This window comes from Atta cephalotes (assembly GCF_000143395.1).
Source record: "Atta cephalotes unplaced genomic scaffold scaffold00029, whole genome shotgun sequence".
Lineage (NCBI taxonomy): Eukaryota > Metazoa > Arthropoda > Insecta > Hymenoptera > Formicidae > Atta > Atta cephalotes.
The window spans coordinates 2,751,395-2,762,630 of record NW_012130093.1 but is presented as its reverse complement, the minus strand read 5'-3'; the positions used below and the strand labels follow the sequence as shown (position 1 = coordinate 2,762,630).

The following is an 11,236-nucleotide window of genomic DNA, read 5'->3' as shown; positions in this document are numbered from 1 at the left end:
TAAAAAAAACATATAAAGAAAAAATTTATAAAATAAAAATTTACTGTTTATAAAATTCTTCATTTTGAACTAGGAACGTAAAATTTTATAGAATCGTATATGTTTGGAAAACGTTGCAGTAGCGGTCCGTCTGAAGGACTGACGCAGTAACATTGCCCGAGTTTTTTTTTAAGTTTTGTTTCTTCCATCACATTTCTTTAGGAATGCATATGGAACTGTTCAACCAACACAGGCGAGAGATCAAAAATGCAAGTCGATATATGACAACTTTGTTAGTGTAATAAAAGATTTTTTTTAAGAACATTCGAGAACATATTAATATGACATGTTTCGCGATGATATGAATGTAATTTTGATACATTGCGACATTGCTAAATAGTGCACATAATGATATATGTCCCACCCGTTGCAGTCCTATACTCGCCATAATATTGATGCTCTCTCTCCTATCCATTGTGATCCTATACTTACCATAGTATTCGCGTTCTCTCTTTTTCCCGTTATATTCTCTTTTCTTTTTACTCATAATTTTATTAAATAAATTTCGTTTTATGATTTTTTAATGATATGACTTAGCAATGATTTTAATTTAGCAACTTAATAATAATTATAATAATATTTTTAGCAATGTAATACTAATAGCTAACTAAGCGTTTCTAATTATCTAATTATTATTCAGTAGCTATTGAACATTTATTGTACTACGTCGTACTACTGAACAGCTATCATATTATTAATTGATTCTTAACTAGAGAAAGAAGACTTGTTTCCACGCGATAAAAAAAAACAGGAAGGGTGCAGGTTTCAAAGTTACATGACAAGCAGATGATGTCATAGAAGGGAGAAAAAAAAATTTTAGGATTGTGGAAGAAACTCAGAAAGAAATAGAGATTAGAATCATAATTTTTTATTATTCAATTTTTATTTTAATAATTTGATTAATTTATTTGAGGAAAAATTGCGCGCCTTCTTATCATATATATATTTCTAAATCGCTGAATATGTAGAGGCAGGGAAAAAATTTGAAAATAATTTTCAAAATTCAGTAATATATTTAAGTATAATATTATATTGTACATTTTTTATAAAACATTAATTTATTTCTTATTTTAAATGTAACGCAATGTATACAATTTCATTTGAAGTTATTAATTCACACTCCATGATTGAAGTTTCACCATAAACTTCACGTCATCTCTGCATTATTATTGTTAATACAATTTTGATGTATAGTAGTCACAAATTGTTGAAATGTATTTTCTCGTATGCGATTTTTATTAAAAGATATGGTATTTATTTTACGACTTTTATGATGCGATTTTATAATAGAATGATACGAGCACAATTTTAATAATATTTTAATGGTATAAGTCGATCAACCGAATGCGCTATTAAGTAATTTAAGTAATCTTATTAAGTAATTTAATGTTTTATGAAAATATGAAGAAAGAATGATGAAGAGAAAAGATAAATTTTCAAAGAAATATATTTTTTAATATTTAATGTAACATGTACAATATAATTTAAATCATAGACTACTAGTTCACATTCTATAATAGAATTTTTATCATAAATTTTGTGCAAAGTGTTTGCAGCATCGCGTTTATTAGTAATACAATTTTGTCTTAAAAATGATACAAAATATTTGAATTTTTCACTAACCGTATATTGGCTTAGTTTATAGTATGCATGATACATACTCAAATAAAAAGAATACGGTTGTTGATTTCATGTACAAATATGTACCATACAATGAGTTTTACGTTTTTCATATTACATATTTTAACAAGTTCTACATTCAGATCTTGAATCAGTGATGATGATGGGACAGTTGACTGCATTAATCGCTCGAAATCTGTACATCACTCGATAAACCTTCCGCGTAGCATGAGGCAGGATTATGCGGTTGCCTTGATTGTCGCAGATCGTAATTTTTACATGAGAGGTAGATTCCACGATGATGTCCAAGAACTTATACACTGTCAATGTTAATGCGTATTTTCTCATCAAGATATGAGGTATGTAGCGAGTTTTCGAAGATGTATGAGAAGATGTATGCGCTGTAGAAAAAAATATGTAAATAGAATTAGAAAAATACATAACGTATAAAATGTATAAGCAAAAGTTTAATAATATTGAATAAACTTGAATAAACTTACTGTCTCTCGCACGCCTTATCCTGAATTGGAACGTAATAGTTCATAGCGTGAGACGTTTCAAAGATAATATACTCAAATACAGTAGAAGCAATCTGCTCTATGTAGGAGTGGTTCACAGAGCGACTGATATAATAAAACTGATGTATCATAAGTCTCTTTTTTAAATACTTTTTTTAAATAGTGATCCCCATCACAAATTTTCAGAAGTTTTGCATTTCACTAAATCCTCAACGTATGTAGTGAGCCAACTGAATCAGTAATGTCGCCAGTAAGCCTCTCTAATTTATGCGCACCATTTCACATTTTTCAGCAATCCAAATTATCCAAGTTATATTTCAAAAATCATTATTTTCGCATCAAGAGTTATTTCAATTTCGCTTCTATGTATTAGATGTGGGAAAAAGTTCGTGGCGTATTTCCCATTAGATAGCATTAAAAAAACTCCACGAACTTTTTCTCACACCTAATATGTTCGATTTTATTTTAATATAGATATCATAATTACATTTTATGATATTGAAGTAATATATGTTCCACAACGTCTATGTGTGAATAATTTCGCCATATGTTTCATCAGTAACATGTAATGTTACTGTAATAATCAGTAATTGAATCGTACAATGACATGTAGGAAGTTTTATATTTATATAATCATCAAATTTCAATTTATATACATTGATATGTTTATATATCTGCTATGTCTTATGCTTGGTTATATTATTGCGAGTAAGCACGTTTCGAAATACAAGTTCTTTATATTATGACTCAAATACATCGACGAGCAATATTGTTTCATTTCACATAGAATAACATAATCGTACAAATCTTTAACGTTTGAAGTATAATATCCTCACAGACAGTTTTTGATGCGATAACTGCGGCGGTAATTCTGTTCACTGATGTATTAGAGCTCTCTTTTATTCATGCGTTTTCAATTTTTTATTTTTATTTATTTTTTTATTCGTTTATTTTTTCTTTCGGACAGTGTATTCAATGTGGAATTTTAGTTATCTTTACAAATATGTGAATTAATTTTCAGTGTAATTGCTATTAAACCTACAATATTATGCAATGCCATATATAAGAATATAAACACTTTGACAATATTGAATCTTTTTTTTTACATATTTTTATCTAATGAATCAACGCCAGTGACAAAGTCTGTCTGTTCTTATTCTCTTTTTAAAAATGAGTTTAGGCAGTATTCAAGATGGAATTTTGTATCTTTACAAATATAGTGTTAGTTTTTCAGAGTAATGTTATAACGAATAATGTTTCAATACAGACGTATATCACCGGTATCTAAGTTATCCTAATTGTAAAGAATTCATTACTCACATATCTTTAATGTTAATAACGTTTGATATCTTTTTAAAGATATAAAAGATCAATATTGTTGGTCAACTGATCCCTTAGATAAAAATAAATATTTTTGTTTCTTTGAACATTGCATGATCTATGTTCACTATTACAATATCAAATTATTGCTTAATAATGACAATTATTTATTATAATAGAATTAATTAAATTGTTGCAATATGGTTCTGTCTCATTATTGTGATCAATTATAAACTTTCTACTGATACAACGATAAATTCGTGACATTAGCTATACCGTTTCTAAATATATTTTATACATTATTAATTTAGTCCCTTTTTTTATTCTCTTCATTTTTTGTTTTATATGTATTTTATAAAATTTAATTACCTTAATTATAGAATTATTTATAAAGGATTTCTGTCCCTGATTTGACATGCTTATAAATAAACTTTACCAAGAAATAACATATGCATGCATATGCTAAATCGTATAAAAAATTTTTTATAATTAAAAAAATAAATTTTAATTCCATCAATTAGATAAATGAAATCCTATAATTGATCAAAGCTGATCTTATTATCTAACTTTCAGTATCAATTTATACAAGTTCACTAGAATTTTATAAACTGTGCAATCAAGTCCTCTTTAATCTTGAAACGCAATCATGACTAGAACTATAATAGTATTAATAGTATTATAAAATATTATATTATAATTATGTGTTCATACATGCCCCCTTGAAAAACGATATTCACTCACTAGTTGGTTTTCAATATTATTTAAAGCGCGAACTATTCACATTCTATGAGAAGAATGATGATTACAGAATTAAGCGAGAAAAATTAAGTGTACAGGTGAGTGTACAAAAAAGTGAGGCAAAATTTGCAGCTCTAATGCCTATCAGAAAATGGGAGTAAAGAATTACAGTGTAAAAGGCGCAAAAGCGAATATAAATTTACAATATAGTACGAAAAAGATTACAGATAATATAAAAATGTAACATGATGACATAGCATAAATTTAAGATACATTAATATTGAAAATTGAATACAAGACTGAATACAATAATAGTAAACAAATAGTAAATCGATAGCATATAATACAATAGCAATGCGGGAAAGTTGAGAGACGACGCAGATGCGAGAGAGAACATCTGCGACCGTAAGAGATTCAGCGCTCTGCAAAAAGTAAGATACGCAATATACTTATATATGTAATGAATATACGTACATATCTGGAGATACTGTAGTAGAGATAGTATCTCGGTACTAAGCTATGGTGCGAGACACGGATGTGCGTTCTTTACGCGAATCGGCGAATTGCGTCAAATCGAGATTATCGGAAAATAAGGGCAAAACTGACCAAGATCTAAGTATGCTCAATCGATTGCAACCGCTCGGAATATATAATGTAAGTGTTTTATTTTTTCTCTATATATCTTACAAGCGATATCTTACAAGAGATATCATGACGCAAAGTTCTAAACTGCCACTTTTTAGATTAAGTCGTCATTATCTTCGATCATGGATGCGTTCGAGGAGACACTATTTGTATTATGGACAAACACTATCAACGCTGTTCGTGGAACCAATAGCGCGAGAGCGTTAGCAAACTCCATGAATAATTATTGTTAGTAGCGTTTAATAATGGAGGATTGGGAAAGTTTTCATGATCACTATATGTTGTACTTAAACATAAAATAATTCACTAATATTGGGTATGGGAAAAGTTCGTGGCGATTTTTTAATAAAATTAAAGTGTTTTTCTTAGAGTATTGAAATCAATTTATTTAAACCAAATATACTCCATTATTTTCTATAATATTTTGCCATTTTTGGGGCAGAGCCATAATTCCATCGCGATAGAATTTTTGTGATTTCTGATCGAAAAACTGTTTCAAGTGATTTTCACAAGCCTCTTTTGAAGCTAGCTTTACATCATTAAGAGTTCTGCAGAGACCTAAACAAATGATAGTCTGAGGGTGCTATGTCAGGACTATACGGTGGTGCATTAAAACTTCCCAGCCAAGCTCTCGCAATTTTTGCCGAGTCATCAAAGATGTGTGTGGTCGAGCGTTGTCGTGATAGAAGACGACACCTCTCCTATTGATTAATTCTGGCCGCTTCCTCTCAATTGCTTGTTGTAATCTCTGCAGTTATTCACAGTAGAGTTCGGAATTAACTGGACGATAACAGCTCATAGTGAACGATTCCCTTCCAGTCCCACATACACAACATCACCTTCTTCCTCATCAATCCAAATTTTCCAATTGCTTGCTCTTCTCTCCTTTCTTTAGTCACGATCTTTTTCTAATTGGATTGTCGTAGGTGATCCATTTTTCATCACCAGTTATCATTCTCTTCAGAAATGGTTCAATTTCATTCCGTTTCAGTAGCGTATCACAAATGTTAATTCGATCCATCATGTTCCTAACACTTAACTCGTGAGGAATCGAAACATCGAGCTTCTTTTTGTATCCAGCTTTGTGTAAACGATTTAAAACTGTTTTGTGATCGATGCCTAGTTCCCTGGCAATCTCCACAGTGCTCACATGCTTATCACGCTCGACTTTTACCATGATTTCGGACTTTTCAGTGATTGGTCGACCGGAGCGAAGTTCATCTTTCACATCGAAATTTCCAGCACGAAAGTGAGCGAACCATTTCGGTGCTGCTGATTTTAATAGAGTATCTTCACCGTAAATAGCGCAAATTTTTTTCACAAGCCTGTGCAGCATTCTTGCCTTTATCGTAGTGATACTGCAAAATGTAGCGAATTTTTTCCTTATTTATTTCCATTTTCAAAATAAAATAACTTTTGATCCACTTCACCGATTTCAATCTTTTTCGGCTCAAAACAAAGGTTAAAATGTCATTTTTTAACGCACGTCTAATGTTGCGATTAGTAGTTGCTGAGCATTTAATGTCATCTAGCGGGAAAAACGCCACGAACTTTTCTCCACACTCAATAATAATCATTTACATTAAAAATCTTTTTGATGATTCTGTCAATGACGTAATTCAAACTCGGATGTGACGCCGTTTTTTTTTACCGTCGAAAATGCGTAGCACACGGATGACAAGAGTCAACTCGGCTATATTTGCGAAATGTAAAGTATAACCGCTCGTAACCGACAAAAACCGATTCGGTTTTTAAAGACTGTTCTGTTATACGTATCAAGTGCTTCGATTTTATTTAGTTGCTCTTCGCTTCTAGTTGAACAAAATCGCCAATAAGATTGGAAACTAACCTCCGAAATTTCTTATAAATTAATCGGCCGCTGGTATGGCTGATTAAGGTTATAATCATCGATCTGGATTGAGAATTGAAAATTACTGTAATGAAGTACCTACGTTGGACGAAATTGGTGCGAGAAGTCCTGACTCTTGTAGCCGTGAGAGAAGGTGACTCTGGGGACATCAACCTAGAAGATTGTAGTAGAGCAAAAGTGAAACCTCTAATCATCATCATTATCATCATCAACTAATCTCAATTTCAGTCTCTACAATTGATGGCTACTAGGCCGGAGTGAAGTAATTCTTGCTTGTGTAAGTATTTAATCTTTCATTTTTCAAGGATAAAAATTAGAAGCTGGATTATAATAATCCTGGACGATATGAAATTGTCGTCATGATTATTTTGTTATTTTGACTATAGCCGTGAATAGCTTGTTGCGCTAAATAGTGCAAAAAGCAAAACAAAAAATCAAGAGTTTTGATATTGATTTTATGCTTCAATTTGTAATGGAGTTGCACGCAAGAAGAGATTTAGTAATAATATTAGCATTAGAGATATGAAAATATTTGGAAGATGTATCATCAACTGACAGCGATATTGATGAAGTATTGGATAATATTGATATGTTTAATAAAAGAAAAAAAATATCCAGAGTACATAATTACATTGAAATAACAGTGCCAGCGTTGACAGATCAAGATTTTAAGACTCATTTTAGGTATATTTATATAAATAATATCTTTCTAAAAACATTTGTGTTAAAATTATTATGGTCAAAAAATAATTTACTTGATTTGAATAAAAAATGCAATATCTAACTATAATAAAAAGTGATTAAAGTATCATTTAGGATGCTTCCTGAAACATTCGAATATATTTTATCTATTATTGAGCCTAAACTACAAAGAGAAGTAGGAGGAACACCTACAATTTCTCCAAAAAAGCAACTTTTATTAGCATTATGGAGACTTGCTACCCCGGATTTTTTAAGGTAACAAATAAGCACTAAACAGACTTCTATTTAAAGCAGCGCGCCGCTTATATCTTTGATCAGGAATCAAGCTAAAAATCAGTCGAAATGTGCTGTGAACTAAATACCAGCTCTGATTGATGCTTGTGTCGATTGATAGTATTGTCTGCATAAAGCAGCGTTTACAATGATATTTTAAGGCATAAAACTTAAGTTTTAAGCCATAAAAAATTGATCAATTATTGTTCTCCTCACATTCGATTGTAATTGATCAATTTCTTATAACTAAAGCTTAAAGCTTAACTTTTACATCTTAAAATCTCGTTGTAGTCGCTGTTTTATGCAGACAATACTATCAATCGACACAAGCATCAATCTATCTTTGTTTGAGTAGACAACAAAAACAGAATGATGCTTTTGTTGATTTATGTCATTAACTAGAAAACAATGTTTATTCTCATTTCTTAATCAGGTCGATTTCTGATCGATTTAATGTCGATAGAAGTACCGCATTATATATTACAAGACATGTTATAAGTGCAATTAATGAACTGGAGCCAATTATAACAAAGTGACCTAAAGACGAGTTCAGCAAGTATGGGTAGGATTTGAAACTGCCAGTGGGGGAGGATTCCCAAAAGTCATCGGTGCTATTAATGGCATATTAATATTCCAGCTCCCAAACATAATTTCCAAACATAATCAGATCGTTAACTAACAAAGGTCACTCAATTCAGGTAATATACTTTTATATTCTAACACTAGAATATTTGATGGAATCATTTAAATTTCTTACAATCTTCTTGTTTCACAGTTTTACAAAACATTGTTTTTTCTTAATAAAAATAGAAATATACTGTAATATAGAAGAAGACTAAAGAAATTGAATACTTTTATCAGGCATTCTAATGTTAATGTTCTCCGTGCAATTTCATTTACCATAATCTATTGTCTTCTTTTGCAGACTATATGATGATACATGTCAATTTACTCATTGTTTTGTTGGACATGTAGGATCTGATCAACGAATATTTTGTCTGAGGTACAATCCTTGCAGATGTGTCAAAATTTCCAGATGAGTGCCATTTAATTGGAAATCAAGCTTAAATAAACAAGCAAGCAATAAACTGTATAAAAATTTGTTGATGCCATATAGAGACAATGGCCTGACGAAACGTCAAAGAAATTATAATTTCCTTCACTCTTCTGCAAGAATATTTATTGAAAGAGCGTTCGCACTATTAAAACAATGTTTCCAAAGTCTTCTTACAGTACTTGCGATGACTAGTAAATTTGATTCCGATGCATATTCTTGCATGCTGTGTACTACACAACTTGTGTTTGATGAGAGGTGATGATCTCGATTTAGAAATGAACGAGGATATACAGAATAGATCATATAATCAACGGAAATATACGAGATGCTGCTCAAGCAGGTATTGCAAAACGAGATTTGATAGCTGAAAGATTACGAATGAGAAATATATAATGCTTATTTCTACCAATTTTCTAAGAATGATAAACAGTTAATATTTATCAATATGCACAATAAATTGGTTGTGATAATTTTTAGATATTTAATTTTTAATTCACTATATAGATAATTAAGTATAATATAGATATAAAGAATTATATTCTAAATTTAAGAAAGGAATTTATTGAAAGGACATTATTATGATAAATATTCTTTCATATAAAACTTTGTCACTTATGTTAGATATGATTCTCTTCGTTACTGAACTCTTACTGAAATTTCTTTACATCAAGAGAATCTTTTCGCTTTGCTTACTAATGTTAATATTTTTTTAGCATCCACCATGTGTAAATATAATTTGCGTTTATTAACATTTTATACACTCTGTCTTCAATAAAGTACATTTTCAAACACAAATTCTTACAATATACTTATTCTCTTTTACGATACTTATAATACTGTTTAATTATGCCATTTGATGCAAACATTTTAAAATTAATATTGCATTCTGCACTAGGTGTTTGCAAATTCAAATGCAGATCCAAACATCAAAAAATTAAACTGAAACATTTCAGTTTTCTAAATAATAGTAAAATAGTTATATCTACCTCTATAAATAATCTTTGGTACATAAAGCATATGTATATGACATGTACTATCGAAAGAACGGGATATAAATAATAGCTTCTCATCTAACAATAGAGTAATAAAATAAAACAGATCGATCTAAACTGCCGTCAAATTATCTGATTTGAAAAAATAAGTATTTTCCTTCATGTTGAGATTTTAAAAGCGAATATCGCAAAAAAGACAAAAAGAAAAAATGTCAAGATAGTTGAATGTAAAAATTACTTATGTAAATTACTTATGTATGTTGAACTCAATCAGTATGTCTGTCTATATATTTTCTATAAGTTTATCCAGTCTGTGTAACAGTTTTGTTCCTATTTCTATCTTTTTTTTATGTCTCTTCTCTTTATTTTCTTTAGCTTTTTCTTCTAATATTTCGATAGCATAGTTATCTGTAGCTTTATCTAAAAGTAGAAATATTTTTTATATCTCAGTGTCTAATTCAACTAGTAATGACTAACAGTTATTTACGAGAAATTATATTGAACGAACAAGAACTGCAATTGCTATTGTTTGGAGATATTATTTCTTTAATATTACATATCCAGTTGATGAAATAGTTGCCAAGATTTTTCTCTCTCTCTCAAGAAGGTTTTCCATAATCTAAACAATTAATATTGTATAATACTAATTGTAAGAGTATAAGAGAGAGAAAGTTACATTATGTTATGTCAACTAAAGTACTTATTTCATGATATTTCCATGTGTGTTATTACCAGTTCGGTCAAAATGACCAGGACGCGCCTACTAACATTAGTTTCGAAACGCGCCTACTCCCGGATTAAGTGTTTTCTCAAACTTGAGCAATAATCTTTAAATAAAATTGAATAATCAATAAAAAAATTATACAAATTCAATAAATCTTATAAAATCTCAAACTAACATTTATCTAAGTGATAAATCCATTAGATGATAAGATGATTTCCATTTCTTTTTATTACCCATTTTCATAAATACAGTTTTAAACAAATACGGAAAAATTCGCCAAATTAATATTTTAGATAGTACGTTTCTACTGTTTTAAACTCCGGTAACTCCATTTCCGTTGTTTAGTCAATTTCAATATTTTAGGATGCAGTATGAGCCATTTTTTTTGTAAAATATTATTGCTGATAAATTCATCAATAATGCAATTTGATTAATTGTATTCCAAATGAAGTATAATTGTGGATATTTCTCAAAATATTTATTTATCAATACTGCACGTAATTTATGACATTTAAGCGTTTTTTCTCATAAAAATATGATTCTATCAAATTTGTAATGATTTGGAAGTCAATTCATTCAAATATTGCTCTTCTTCTATATTTCTTTTATTTTCATTAGTTTCTGCCTCTTTTTTCTAATTTAAATACTGCTCCATTTTTAACAATGTTTGTATATCTATGGTATAATTTTTCTTGATGGTAATTTGCTATCCTTAAGGTTTATACCATTTTTCTACTA

At 29.8% G+C, this 11,236-nt stretch overlaps 2 pseudogenes; both read left to right on the top strand.

Annotated features, from left to right (window-relative positions):
• The first annotated feature begins 4,754 nt into the window (after nt 1-4,754).
• On the top strand, nt 4,755-8,400 carry LOC105620821 (annotated as a pseudogene).
• A 194-nt stretch (nt 8,401-8,594) lies between these two features.
• On the top strand, nt 8,595-9,175 carry LOC105620820 (annotated as a pseudogene).
• Nucleotides 9,176-11,236: the final 2,061 nt, after the last annotated feature.